This window comes from Oxyura jamaicensis, chromosome 3 (assembly GCF_011077185.1).
Source record: "Oxyura jamaicensis isolate SHBP4307 breed ruddy duck chromosome 3, BPBGC_Ojam_1.0, whole genome shotgun sequence".
In the NCBI taxonomy this organism is placed as follows: domain Eukaryota; kingdom Metazoa; phylum Chordata; class Aves; order Anseriformes; family Anatidae; genus Oxyura; species Oxyura jamaicensis.
The window spans coordinates 46,359,693-46,375,732 of record NC_048895.1 but is presented as its reverse complement, the minus strand read 5'-3'; positions in this window follow the sequence as shown (position 1 = coordinate 46,375,732).

Sequence of the window (16,040 nt, the reverse complement as noted above, 5' to 3'; positions counted from 1 at the left end):
CTAAAAATCATTCCTCATCTCTCAATAATAAACTCTCTACCTCTGAGACTCTGGATGAATATTACTGTAAATTTAAACAGGAGCCAAGCCATGGCAAAAGTTAATAATTTTGCAATGCCCATCACAAAATAATCGTTGATTTTTTTGCAGGCCATCTGGTAATGATGGTAAATAAATACTTAATTTCTATTGCTCAATTTCATTCTAATGGGATGATGTTATAAATCTCACATGGACAACGTGGGTCATGGACCTTTAGCAAATACTGCTCGATGTCCATCTGTCCTTTTGAAAGATTAAAGAAGTGACAGGAAGGATTCAGAAGCAAAGTCTGGACAGGAAGTGGAAGCTCTGGGGAGACCTTGCAGGGGACGCTTCGTTGTGATCCAATGAAAAGGCTAAACCGTGGTGTTAGCAAAGTGTAAGGAGCTGCCAGGCAGGGCTTGAAGAGTTATCACAGAATAAGATCAAGGAGGTTTAAAACTGGAGGGCCAAGAATGGAGGGTAAGCAAGAGGCTTACTGTGTCTTATTTCCATTAGCAAGGGAAGAAGGCACAGGCTCTAACAGCTCAACAGACTGTTAGAGCTGTGCTCATCCATAGAGTGGCCTCTGAACAAACCAGTTCATCGGCAATGGTCTATGGGCCAGTAGCCCTATAAGTCCTTGTTTACTCCCTGGAGTGAGAAATGATGATCAGACCTGAGCAACTGTGAAAGATAAGTTGAGAAGTGCTTATGGAGATGTGATATTTATCATAAAACTCACTGTCCAGGACAAATATATACAGATATTGAGAGCACTGCTACCTGAGAACTGGAAATTGTTTGAAGTATCGAGGGGCCCCCTAAGTGGGATTTTGAGGGTGATCTACCACATTAAACTGCAGCAATAAAATGATTTTGAAGGCTATACACTTGTAAGCTAGGAATCAAATAGAAGCCATTGTAGAGAAAATAAATAAGAAACTACTTTCAAACTCTTCTGTTTTAACCCATATGAGAGAATCTATTCACCATTTTGCTCATATTGAATTGGAATGTCAATAGCAGGTGGTAGGAAATGCAGATTATTTTTTTATAAGCTCAGTGTATGAAACTCCATTTTCAAGCATATTTTTTTCCCATGCAGTCTGCAGTCTCAGAAATTATGAGTGCTTCAGAAATTAAGGTTTAGAGAATGATGAAACATTTGGATGTGTGTACAGTCTACTGACAAAGGGGAAAAGTAACCCATTTTAATGATTTTTCCTGAAGACTGGAAACTGAAAGTAATATTTTAAAGAAAAGGCTCAATTAGACTAAAATGAACATGGAGTGGAGTAACGTATAGTTGTACAAAACCCCAGACTTAACCATGCTCCTTATAGCTCATTTCCTCAATAGCAGGGATAAGTATATTATCCCACAGTAACTCATTATGTTTTCTACCTCCCTCTGTTCTTCTGCATCTTGAGAGTCATTACTTAAGTTCTGCTATGCTGTTAGACACTGAAATACATTGTAGGGATGGTGGCAGGAGGTTACTAATTGCACAGCTGATATTCTGGCTATCCTGGGAGGAGACTAGCTGACTAGAAGGGAGCCAGTAACAGAAATATAAAGAGAAACTGTGGGATTTTTAAAGTTTCATCTATGATGAGAACCCACTAGAAAACAGAGAGGGAGAAAGATCCTCCTCCCTTGAACAAGTGCCTTTTAGAAGTTGAGTAAGACTTTGAGAGACCCTTGATCTTCTTCCCTGAATGTGCTGCTAATGGACATGGGCTATGCTTGTAGCACTCCAAGCCTGATGCTTGCAAATCAGACTTAAACTATGAACCCCAGGGCAAAGAGCAGGTGAAATGTTTCACTATTTGTAATATTATGGTTCATGTCAGAAAGGCAACATATCATGTGATCTTGCTGAGGCCATAAAGTGGAAGAGGTATATGAATTCTAACTGGGAAAACACCTAAATATTGAAGCCATATGGGCACCAGTCTAGTTCATGATTTTAAAACAGTTTTCTTTGAATAGCCGAGAGAGATGTGATTTTGCCCCTCCTTTAATAAAGCAAAGGGAATAGTGTACAAGGTCTTTTTTTTTTTTTTTTTTTAACAAAGGAAAAAATAAAAGATAGAAAATGTAAGAATCTGTGAAAAAAATCACACAGCAGATAGTGACATTGCTATTGTGCTGGCTCCCATACCAAGTAAGGTTCAATGTAGGCTTTGACAAGACAAGCAGGATGAGTTCTCTGGAGAATGGAACAGAAATAATAGGCCAAGCAATCTAGATATGTCTGTATCTAGCTTTGGATATAATGAAAGAACATCAGCAAATTCTGCTTACATGGATCTCATGAGAGTGCTTTGAATTTAGGGTTATACCTTTTGGGATATATCTTTAGAATATGACAGTTATGTCTCTTATCTGATGGATAAAATAGGTAGACAGTATAGGGAGCATTTGGCTCTGCATACTGCTGATGTTAGCATTTTGGACACCTCCTGAAGCATGCAGGGTGCAATGAAATGCACAGTTCTCTGGAAAACACATCACTCCCTTTAAAAGACTGGATCTACAACAAGCCTTACAGGAGGAAGGAAGAAGTATATGACCGGGGAACAGCAAGAATGGAGATTCTAGCTGACAAAGAACTGTCCCTAGTACCAGAATCCATGGCTGGTCCTTCCTAAATATGGAAGGCTCTTATAGAAAATGTACTCCTTTGTTTTCAGGATAAACTGTTTCATCAAGGCAGCAACCTGTCAAAAGAAACAATAGGCAAAGTAAAATAGACTCCTGAGATTGCTTTCATAATCCAACTGATAAGAGCTCCAACTGGTACTGCGTGCAAAGGATTTCACTATTATCCATTCAGTTTCTGCTTCTGTGTGACCTTCCAGGTGGCTACCAGAACTGCTCTGACTCAGGAATATGGGTGGGAAAAGCACTCATCCCCAGAGAGCATCCTATTTTAGCTCACAACTTGCCCTGCTTTCTGTAGTGCACAGAGCTAGATAAAAGCACAGGCATTTTCTTAAAGAAAATGTAAATGCTACTAGAGACATAAAAAGGAGTGAGATTTGTAAGGGAGCCTGGGTGCAAATTAATCATATAGAGCAACCAGGAACCAAGTGGTAAAGGATTAAGGTGTGGAAGGAGAGTGAAAGGGACTGGTTACAGCACTCTGAGGGAGACAGAAAAGCTGGGAGAAACAAAACTTGTATCCCAGACTGAAGACTGACAGAAATCTTGGGGGACTGTGAAAGGAAGGGAATCAGAAAATGAATAGCCTCAAGAGGACTAAAGATGTGACATGCCATCTGTGGGAGATGGCTGTGATACATAAAAACAGTCCTAAATATGTGAGAACTGAGCTGAGGTGCTGGAGCTGGTTTGGGGTGAGATTCATCATCTACACCAGCATAAAAAGAATATAGAACTAAATTTGGGGTGATGGGGAAAACATGATGGTGTTAATAAGTTGATAAAAGTGGAGGAAGAAAATATTGTGAAAGGAAAGGTCTGCCCATAGTGAGCACAACAGTTTCATTAAGACTATGAATGTCAGACATTATTTATTTATGCATATAATTTGCTAAAGGGTAAATCCAGACAAGACAAGGACTTCATGTTACCAGCACTGGTACATTAATTGAAATATTTTGTTTTGCTTCTGGTTGCAGTCCGGATGATGTGACAGAGAGCTGTATGCTTGTGCCAGGATGTTTGATGGGCTATTGAGTTAGCTCAGCATTACAAGACAGCAGCATCCCAGCCTTCTTAAATCTTTTTCCCTCCTTCAGGACTTCATTTTACATCTGTCTGAATCTGCTCTTCCTCAAGGTATTGACACTGAAAACCAAGTTTTGCCAAGGTTATTTCCTTATGCCTAATAAATTCTGCAACCTCTATATGTCCTGGTACATAGGTGAGTTTTCTTCTGATTTAAAAAGAAAGAAGCATTTCAAGAGCAAGGTCTTTTTTTTTTTTTTTTTTTTTAGTATTAATTTCTTTCCCAGTGTAAATCTTACAGCTATCAGCTCTCTCCCACATAACACTAAGCGCCGTCAAAACAGTTGAAGCCAGTAAATCTTAGCAGACTCAGTATCTGCTACTGTATTTTGCACCTGCAGTTCTAAGTACAGAGGTCTGGGAATTTCTCAAAGAAAGGAATTTTATTTGGGAAGTGCTCATTCAGGGAAAGAGTACATAAGTACTGAAAAGCTACTGTCCCTGTCTGCCCCAGAATCATTATTGTCATAGTTGACCTCTTTGGGAAAGGGTTTGTTCCTCTTTTAAGTTTCATCTTGGCCAGTTCAGTTGTAACCCAGCTGATTGTATGATGTTCTCTATCATACCAAAAGTATGTTAGTCCTCCAGTTTTGAGATCTTCGGTTGGCAAAAGGTTTTCATCCAGGTCTAGATCACAGTACAAATTAATGGACTTTAAAACCTAAACCTACCACTGCTCTGGTTAGTCAGCAAAGGTTGTTACAATTTCTGTAACCTTCAAATGCAGACAAGATCACTCTTTGGCATCCGTGATCCCTATTAATAGTAAAATTTTCTATACTTTCTTAAGTGTTGGAAAACACTCTCTTTTTTCACACCCACATTTGTAATCTTGCAAAGTGAGACTCTACCAGTCAGATCAACTGCTAGTGTAAGTGTAGGGATATTCACATTTAATAATGTTGTTCTGATCCTACTGGGGATCTGACTTCCAAGTCCATGTGGATACTAGTGTTTTCTGCTGGAAACTGTGACTTCTGACAAAGTACAAAGTAAAAGTACATATGTGTCAGATAACAGACTAGGCTGTCCTTGACCTAGAGCTTGCTTTTTGGAACTGATGGACACTTAGGTCTCTCATCAGTACCCCAAATACTGGATTTTTGCTGATGGGAAAACCAAGATAAGAAAGTAAAGTAGCTGTAGGGTGAGAGGGTGCACTTGTTAAGACGTGTTCCTGCGAGGAAGGCCTAAGGCATATACCCAACTTGAGTGATATCCTGCCTCAAATTAAATTAGTGGTAAAGCTTACTTTGTTTTTGGTACGATATGGCTTCCATCCCTGCCTTTTATATATAATCCATCTCAATCTTCACTATGCATTTTAATGTTAGTTTTATGTTCAAAGAATATATATATATATATATATATATATATATACACACACACATATTTTTTGGCCTAGACCTACAGACTGTAAACAAACCATTCTGTTAAATATATGAAGGAATATATATAATATATATAGGAATATAATATATATATAGGAATATAGGAATATATATATAATATATAATATATAAATATATGAAGGAATATAAGGAGACAACATATCACAGGAAAGTGTTGATAAAATTACAGATTTAATATTACAAATTAGGTAGACAATCAGATTAACATTTCTACCACATTCTTGCCTATAAGATAAACAAACAAACAGAAGCCCACAGAACTCTTGTTATTACTGATCAAAAGAGCATATTCTGAAAAAAACAAAACAAAAACAAAAACAAACAAACAAACAAAACAAAACAAAACAAAAACACCATTGTGTGTACTGGAATCAATTAATAAGATTAAGAGAGGATTCTGATTCTGAAAATCCTGTGCATAACAGTGAGATTTTTCCCTCAACAGTGAACATTGCCAACTGGAGAATGAGAAGATTCAGACAGAAAAAAAAAAAAAAAAAAAAAAAAAACACCTTACAGAGTACACTAAAAGCAAAGTTTTCCAGAGAGCAATGACAATTAATGAAGATTAGAACCAGTTTTGGGTCTTGATACCATACTGCTTAGTACATTTTTGAGAGAGATTGTTGATCATGAGCCCTAAGATATTTCCTATGACATTTTCATTGAAACCTATCCAGTGCTACAGAGGGTGAGTGGGCACCCAGATCTAATGCTGCAGACCAAAGAATTGGGCTAAAAAAAACTTGAGAGACAATGAAGGACCCTACTTTTAAGGAAGCTCCTTTATTTACGTAGGGTGTTATAGACTCCATTTTCTATTACTGGTGAGAAGTAGAAATCACAGCAGAGAAAGGCATGGGTGGATGAGTTGGCCCCTTTACTGTCAGCTGTGATTTTCCTCAAAAGATCTTATCCAGCAGCCAAATTCAGACAGTTCAACATCAGTAGGGGTCAGCAAATTATGGGTTTGGTTAGGAAAGGCAATAAGCATCAATATGCTAAGAGAAGAACAATCTAAATGATTACTTGTCTACTTTGGTTTAAAGGGAGTGCAGCAGAGAGGAAAGAAACCTATTGGAGATTGTTTCTTTATGTTGTCTTCTCTTCTCTCTTTTTGTCCTTTCCCAAATAATAAGCCATTTCAACAAGCCTGTTTGATTCTCTGCTTGTGAGTGGAGGATATATTGCTCACTAGCTGTTCTGACAGTCTTATTTGGTTTCCCTCTGGTTTTGGATGATGTCTCAAGATGATGTTAAAAGAGGGTATCTGAATGCAGAACCTGGTCCTTGCTGCTGCCAGTCAGGGTTTGGCAGAAGAGTTACCCAAAGAAGTGGTATACATTAAATAAAGTTGTCTTGAATGTGCCAGCCAGTCCTACTAAAAATCCTATTAGAAATCCAGCAAATATCTTTAAATCCAAAGAATCTGTTACACACGATCCAAATATACAGGAAAGCATTCACCTACTGTAATGCAGTGACTTATGGGGTGCAGTGGGAGAGATGTAACCATTTAAAGCTACAGGAGGAGGTAATATATCAAGAGCACACAACTGATTCCTCTCATTTTCTACACAATGCTATGCCAAAATTTCTGCAGCTAAGCAAATAGTATCAGAAAATATTGTATGGCATCTCCTTCATGTGGGTGGCAAGAAGCAGCATAGCATAAGGGTTATTATAAATATTATGAATCTATTTGAAAACTGAACTCTTTTGCTTTCATGTTCTGAAGCATATCAAATTAATGACTATTATTATTGTTATTATTATTTTTAAAATACCTTTCCAGCATCGTGCAAAAGAAACAAGAAATTATTTTTTCTCATTTTGTAACATTTGTCATACTTGGAATTCTGCAGGCATTTTATTAGAGATAACCCTGTAAATATGGGCAGGACTGAATTAAAACTCTGTAGAAGGAGAGTTTCCAGTTACAGGCTTAAGAAACCTTGTGTTGGTTTCACATAGGTTTTCTGGAGTGGTCCCCCTCGGCTCATTTCACAGGGGGTTGCATTTTTATCCACAGACTTCAGTAAAAAATCAATTTTAAAATAAATTTAATTCCATTAAAAAAACAAACATTTTTTTAGCCTTCTGTCATTAACACATAGCCCCTGAAAGCTCAGTTCTACATTTGACTTACAAGGACCTCCTAGGTTTTATCCTAGAGGCCTTTTAATGCCCTAACAATAGCTCTTGTCCCAGCTAACATTTTCCTATGAATGACTGCGGTCCCTGTCCTCACCTGGCACCATGGAGTAGGAAGGACTGCTTGGCCTCACCCCAGAGCTTCCTTATTTACTTCCCTCTTCTCCAAAAAAACAGAAATGGATCCTGCTGCAGAGCTACTGGAGTTATCACTCTTTGAAATCTCCCTCTGAGGTAGAAGTATTGTTTTGGGGTGTTTCCCTGGTTCTCCACTATCCTAGAGTCAGGTAACATTCAGCCAGTGTATCCTGAGTTTTCTGTTGCATATCTGTAACTACAAGTATCCCAGACTCTGGCATTTACATGTAGTTAAAGTGAAAGGACAGTGATAAAAACAGTTAGCAGTGTAACTGAGATCATAGCACCCTGAGTAAATAAATGTCTGGCCGGGGAAAGAAAAATGTTATTGTAGTGGAATTGGTTTGGAACATCTTTCTTGATTAACATTCAGGTATTTAACATTTAGGTAAAGTAGCCACTTGTCCTCTGAAAGCAATGTGCTCCCATTTAATCCATTTATCAGCGATACTAGAGTTCAGTGTGTTTTCTAGAAGCCATGAAAACAGCCCCAGCTCTGAACTGAATGGCTGCTTTTGTCTCCTTTAGGAGCAGAAAGATTTTCCTTATCCAAGGGAAGAAATGAGTCTTTTCAGAAAACAAGACTTTGTGCCAGGTTCTCTGCTAGGCATCACAGGCTGTTATCTGGAGAGGCCACGTAGCATCCGTGACTTAGCAGGATGTGGCATCCTCTTTTATTTCTCAACCCCTCCATTCCCTTCCACCATCTGCTCCTAATGCCTCTGACAGTCCCTGTTTAGCACCTCTGCCCTAGTAAAGCCCCGTTCTGCAGGCAAGGGAGGAAAATCTGAACTCTTTCTCAAGTCCAGCAAAATTGCTTATTAATCAACCAGACAATTCATGGCTGTGAAACATAAGGGCCTTCCTCATGGGTGGAGAGCATGCTGCTTCCAAGGGAGCTCACTCCCACCACCTGCCCCCGTGAAATCCAGGAAACAGGACATTGGGAAGCAAATTCAGCACAGATGTGTGACTTATGGAAGTCTGTTGCCTTCAGGGAGTATTTGTGTTATGTTTTGCCTCAGGGGTTTAAACCACAGATAGTTTTTTTCTTCTTCCCCATTACACTTTGATGTAGATGTCAGTAGACACACACAATGCCACCTAACTCAGATTTCAGCATGATCGTCAGTGGAGTTGCAGTGTTTTGTCATTTGTTATTTGGTTGTTTGCTTCAGCAAGGAAATAATTTACATGGTACACGAGCCAGATAACCATTACATATACTGTGTTGTTTTGCTGGATTTATATTCACAGCAAACTATGTGACAAAGGTTGTCTCTCTGCACTTGGGAAAGACACAGGGCTCTACCTGACCAGAAAATACTCCTGATGGTACTTTGGGCAGTAGGTGAGAGAAGCTAATGGGACTGAAACAACACAAAATCTCAATAATTTATAACTTTTGTAAGACATCTTTTGGAAAAGTATTTCTAAATGACTTCTTAATCCATGTTTAAAGGGACCAGTAAACATCACCCATAGCAATGTCACACTATCGTGGTCAGTATATCTGTGGATTCGATATGTCGGAGTGTAAAACATCTTTGTTGACTAATGCTAGTTTGGAAGAAGAATAGAGGAGACTTCAGTACCTTTCCTTTCTCAGGGCATCTATTCAAGCAGTCAGAAGCATCCAGCAGACAGGCCCTTCTCAGTGAGTACAATAAGAATGGCTCCAGGCTGTGCTCATTTACACCACAACATCTGACACTCCACTCATTTACCAAGTGCAAAGTATTTTTTAAAAAAATATAGGAGTAAATAAGACATTCATCCATGTACATATCCTGAAAAGTACAAAAACCAGACAACATATGGAAATGTTAACAATGCTGTTCAATGTGCTTCTGGGAGGAGTTCAGATACAGCAGTGCTCAGTATGCCACAAGTACTTGAATAAATTGTACCTTGACAATTAAATCTAAGAAGATGTAAAGGGAAGATTTTTTTTTTTTTTTTTTTGAAACAGTCTGAACACATGTTGGGTTTTCTTTGGTTAGCACCTACTGAATTAAAATATGTGGAAATCATCTGGGGAGTACTATTTTTCTGTTATACATTAAGCCCCCAGTCACATTTTTTTCCAGCCCATAAAACTAGTCTAAAATGCTTTCTTTTCTGTTGTCATTTAATCAAAGATCTATCAAGAATATTGAGTTCTATCTTTGTTTTTGCTAAAGAATTGGTGAAGTAGAAAAAGCATGTTCTTTAAATGCAGGCATAAGCATATCTTGTCTTTTTTCAAGTCTTAATGGCAAAGTGTGACCTCTGTTGAAAATCTACTAAAGCCAATAGAGTAATACCAAGGATTGTTTCTAAGTCATGTTTCGAAGCTGCTGGTAAATAAAAAGCTAGATCCATATTTCTTCACTGCTTTAAGTTAATCACCTTATTGTAGGTTGAGGGAAGGAATGTTACTCTTGCACATTTTCATACAACTTCCTATGAGCAGAGGAACATCAGTTTGGCAAAAACTCTTCCTGGCATCTCAGAACAGGAACGTTGCAGGGCTGCTGATGACCTCCATCAGACAGAGTGACTCACCTTGGCTGTTTCTCTCCCAGGAGTAGCTTGGAGCCAGAAACCAGACTGGTTTCATGGTCTGCAGATGGGGCACCTGGCCACACAATTCACCCTTTTCAGTGCCTGTGACAATTTAGCTCATACTGAATACACATCAGGAATGCACATTGTCTCTTGTTTTAAAATAAGCATTCACAAGAACACAAGATAAATGGACACCATCTATGTGCCTGGGACATATTGTGCCCCCATCTCTGAGACGTTTTTTGTATGATGTCTGACTGACTGGCAAGCAAGGCAGCACATGATTTTTCAGAAAAGAATCAAGAAACAACAAAACAAGTTTAACTTCCAAAGTTTGCATAGTAACAGTCTTATGGGCTTGGGGGGAAAGGGTGACATTACAGTTCCAGAAATGTGGGGAGTGGCATATTTCCTGAAATAACTCTAAGGGGCAGCAGAACAAGAGTGAACTTTCAGCATCCGAGATTTATGTGTCAAAAATGCCTGAGCCCTTGTACATGTTTTATGAGAGCTAAAATAGAAAGTACAGTCCCTATGTCTCAGGTGGTGAACAAGCTATTCTTCTATAAGATTTAGCTCTTAGCAGACATTCCTGAAATTCCTTAAACCCTTGAAATTATGAATTTATGAATGATTACTCCAGAGGGGTGTGAAGTCTATATCTGGACATCAGACTGAATTCATGTCATTGGCTATAATTGCAATGGTATTTTTGGTGCCAGAGAGATGGAAGCCATGGGGAAAAAGAAGAGGAAAGGAAAGAAAAAGGCAGTTGTATATTGAAGCATAGTTTTTTTAATAAATGTACATTCCCAGTAAATAAGACTGGGAACCTCTTCAGCTACACTGTGCCAATGTGGGTAGGCCTGTGTTTACACATGGACGCTTGGCAGTATGGATGTTTGACTCACCAAATATACTGTATAAACGTTGTGATCTGCTGAAAGTGCCAAGCTTAGAGGCAGATTTTGTCAGCTTTGTTCCCAATGAATAGGACTGTGCTCTGCAGGCAGTACCTTGAGAAAACTGCTACACAATGGAGGAAGGTTGTTAGTGCTGACCAAAATAAGTATGTTTTACCTCTTTGAACTGCTAATGTGGGCAGAGCTTCCTTAGAAAGAGGTTTTTCAACAGTCTTTGAAGACTCTTGCATTTTCATTTGTTTCCAATGTCTGTCTCATTTTAAGCAAGCAGCTGTTTGATGCTAATCTTGTGCAGCCATATCCTTAAACACCCCGTATGCAACACTTGTCACAAACATGGCTACAAGCAGAGCACATGGCTTTGCAGAGACTCATTTTTAGAGCAGGGCAGTACTAAAGAAGCTGTTCTTTCAGCTTCATATGTGGGCTCAGGGAAAGAATACTCAGGCTCAAAAATGGAGGGGAAGGGGGGCTCGATTAGTATCTCCAGAAAGCCTAATGTACATTGCACCCATTCACGGCAAGTTTCCCTGTAATTAAACAAGAAATCTTTTCCACCTCCACCTCTTTTTTTTTTTTCTTTTTTTTTCTTTTTTTTTCTCTTTTTTTTTTTTTTTTTTTTTTAAGCTCTTCTGTAGGATTTTATGGAGAATTAGATATGCAGATCATTTTAAATATCAATTTGAGTTCTAATTTTTAAAATACAATGCTTATTTTAGCTCTATTAAGATCTATAAGACTTTTCCTTAGGACTCCTTATCTCTGAAAAATGTGGAGGTCTATTAACTAAAGGAATGGGGGATCTGAGTTAAAAAATTCTTGTGTTGCTTGTTCACCTGAGGGGCAGAAGTGGAGGGGGCAGGGGATCACCCAGTCTGAGTGACTTCTTCACAACTGTCAGTGACCTTTGCTCAGGATATTAGGATGACTTTCTGGCCATATTTCAGAAAGGATGGAAGGCAGTTAATGAACGTCATTTCTTTGTCCTTAATGTGATACATGAAAAGAAAACAAGTTCATGTATCATCTTCCTGGATCCCAGATGGAACTGAGAATGCATTGCCTACTTCATCTCTTCTCATTCCATGGGATCCCAAAGTCTAGCTTGGGTCTAGAAAATGATGTTGTCAGATTGCTGCAAAGTCATTTTATTTTCCTGATCTGCACATTAGATTTCTTCATCTGTGCTCTTTCAGACAGCAACTTTTTCTAATGTGGCTTTAAAATATGGTAGCATCTCCTCTTGTCTGTAGTAGCAGGTCAGCAAAGGAAATCCCTCAATTAATCCACTCACTCCTCTGTGCAGGCACACAAACACATTTGGGGCCTTTCTTGACTGACTCTAGCTGTGTAAAAATGGAGGCTTTTCTTGCATATAGAAGTGTAAGTTATTCTTAGATTTAAGGGCCTAGTAGATTTCCTTAATATGCAAAGAGCAAACATTGCTACTATCATTATGAATCACTATTCCTGACGAGTCTAATTCTTTTTAGTGCCATTACAGCAGATGCTCACAAATCTATCCTCAGTGGCCAAATCAATCTTCCCAAACCCCTCATAAATATTCCAGTAAGTATATCGGATATTATAACAGCATCTCCTGGCCTTGGCGGTAGAAGATAAAGGTGCTCCTTTGGGTTAGCTTTCCAGACTGTTTACCTGCAAAGCCTATGGGGGCACCAGGTACGGATCCCTTGCTGAAAATTGCTGTTATACAAGCAAATATTTGGAGTGGCAGCATATTTCCCTGTTAATAGCCTTCAGTTCAGTATTTTTCTCTCTGTGGCTATGTCATTTCTTTCAGCTTCATCCATCTTCAGGTATGTGGTCAATTATAAACTCTGTGGGCTTCTAGCATGGAGAATTTCTTAGAATACAAAGCAAATGAACAAACAGACATCCGCTGAAAGACCCTGGATAATACAAAGCCTAGTGGCCCAGTGGAATAAAATATGTGGGTTGCTCAAAAGAGTAGATCTTTAAAAACAGTCAGTTTCCTAATTTCCCAAACTAGGTGGATGATCTGCAAATAGATTTCTCCTCTCCTGTTTCTTCTTTCCCTGTCATCCATCTTCCCTTCACTTTCTAGCCATCACCAGTGGGTCTTCTTACAGGATCATTCATTACAGGATCAGGGGACTCCTCGCCCCTGGCAAGAGGACAAAGGGTCTGGGAAATGGAGGGCTCCCCCCTGGTAGATGTGAGAGTGGTTCAGGAGCTTCTGCGTAGGCTCAACGCACACAAATCCATGGGTCCCAATGGGATGCATCCGCGTGTGCTAAGGGAACTGGCAGACATGGTCGCTGAGCTGCTCTCCATCATCTTTGAAAGGTCCTGGAGAATGATGGAGGTGCCTGAAGACTGGAGGATAGCCAGTGTCACTCCGGTCTTCAAGAAGGGCAGGAAGGAGGATCTGAGAAACTACAGGCCAGTCAGTCTCACCTCTGTCCCTGGAAAGGTGTTGGAGCAGCCTGTTCTGGATGCCATCTCCAAGCAATTGGAAGAGAAGAATGCTATGAGGAGTAGTCAGCATGGATTCACCACGGGGAAGTCATGCTCGACCAACCTCGTTGCCTTCTATGATGGCATCACCAGCTGGGTAGATGAGGGATATCATCTACCTTGACTTTAGCAAGGCTTTCGATACTGTCTCCCATGACATCCTGCTAGCAAAGCTGAGAAAGTGTGGGATAGATGAGTGGACGGTGAGGTGGTTTGAGAACTGGCTGACTGGCCGAGCTCAGAGGGTGGTGATCGGTGGAGCAGAGCCTGCCTGGAGGCCTGTGACTAGCGGTGTTCCCCAGGGGTCGGTTCTGGGTCTGGTCTTGTTGAATATCTTCATCGATGACCTTGATGAGGGAATAGTGTCTGCCTTCAGCAAGTACACTGATGATAGAAAGCTGGGAGGAGTGGCTGACACGCCAGAAGGCTGTGCTGCCATTCAGCGAGACCTGGACCGGCTGGAGAGATGGGCAGGAAGAAACCAGATGCGGTTTAATAAGAGCAAGTGTAGAGTCCTGCACCTGGGAAGGCACAACCAGGCTGGGGGACGACCAGCTGGGGAGGAGCTCTGTGGAGAAGGACCTGGGGGTCCTGGTGGACAACAGCTTGACCATGAGCCAGCAGCGTGCCCTGGTGGCCAAGAGGGCCAATGGGATCCTGGCGTGCATTAAAAGGAGCGTGGCCAGCAGGTCAAGGGAGGTGATCCTCCCCCTCTACTCTGCCCTGGTCAGGCCTCACCTGGAGTACTGTGTCCAGTTCTGGGCTCCCCGGTACAAAAAAGACAGGGATCTCCTGGAAAGAGTGCAGCAGAGGGCCACAAAGATGATATGGGGCCTGGAGCATATTTCCTATTAGGACAGGCTGAGAAACCTGGGTCTGTTCAGCCTGGAGAAGAGGAGACTGAGGGGGGATCTTATCAATATCTATAAATATCTGAGGGGTGGGAGACAGAAGGATGTAGCTAACCTCTTCTCAGTGGTTTGTGGGGATAGGACAAGGGGCAATGGCCGCAAAATAGAACACGGGAAGTTCTGCACCGACATGCGAAAGAACTTCTTCACGGTGAGGGTGACGGAGCACTGGAACAGGCTGCCTAGAGAGGTTGTGGAGTCTCCTTCTCTGGAGATATTCAAGGCCGTTTGGATGCCTACCTGGGCAGCTGTGTTGGGTCTGTCTGGGATGGAGTCACCTTTCCCTGCAGCAGCCCACACAGTGCTGTGCTCTGCACTCGTAGCTGGAACAGCACTGGTATCACTCCAGTGCTGTGTCTATCGCTGCGTAGTGCTGGCACAACATCAGAACTCCCTCCAGGCCCCCAGGAGCCAGCAGGCTGGGGGTGGGCAATCGATGGGGAGGGGACATCACCAGGGCAGCTGACCTAAACCAACCAAAGGGATATTCCATAACACCTGATGTCACACTCAGCAATAAAAGGGGGGCTCTCATGGCGGAGGGTCTCTCCTGAACAACCGGTACGCGTTTTGAGGCCCTGCTTCCCGGGACGTGGCCGAACATCGCTCGTTGATGGGAAGTAGAGAATAACTTTTTTTTTTTTTTTTTCCTTTCTCCCTGTGCTTCCACACGGCCTTGTTGTTTCTTTTGTTTCTTTTTCTCCCCATTCCCCTTCCCTTTAATTAAATCATTCTCATCTCAAACCTCGAGCTCTTTGTGTTGTCTTTTCTCCCCCTTCCTCTTTGAGGAGGGGAGGAGTGAGAAGGTGATTGCGGTGGAGCTCGGCTGCCCACTCGAGTGAAACCATCACAGCAGCCTGCTCTGAGGATTCTGCTTTGCAGGGGGGTTGGACCCGATGATCTTTCGAGGTCCCTTCCAACCCCTACGGTTCTGTGATTCTGTGATTCCCATTTTCCTGTCTCCTCCCAGAAATCCTAACCCCTATGATTTTGTTCTATGCCTGCTATATCACAGAGAGATAATATATATATAAATATTTGCAATAAACTTGTGGGTTCCTGGCCTGTGTTCCTACCCTCCTTGCAATTGGTCTTACTTTTTTTTTTTTTTTTTTTTTTTTAAGCTTTGAGAGTCAAGAAGACTTGTAGGAACTAAGGGCTGAGACTTCTCTAGGAATGAGCCTGTGGACAGAGGACAGGTATATGAAAAGAGAGTTTCAGCTCCAGAATGTTGTCATCCTTTATTGGTGAGGCCCGGAAAAGGGTGGGACAGGAAAAAACATGGAGTCATTTGCCTTGGACTATGCAGCTGCAATGTGGCTGATTCAAGCCCTGCTCTCAAATCACAGTCTGTTGTTTCCTATGATTAGACAGAACCGGCTCTCAAACACTTAGGGATAAAATAGATGGATGAAATGTTGCTTTTCAGATCAATTTTAGCTTTGTATCTTCCATGTTCTTGTGTTCTTAAATGTTTTTCAAAGCTGTCTGAAGCTTTAGATTGGGTGGTTTCTGGCATGGAGTTTGAATATGATTGAAACCTAGCTAATAAATATAGTAAGATTCTGAACCAGTTGAGTTATTCTTAGGAGTTGCTCATGTTTAACTCTAATTTTATTTATAAAATACATGTGAGGATTAACAGCTCAGAAGAAGCATGTATGTTGTGA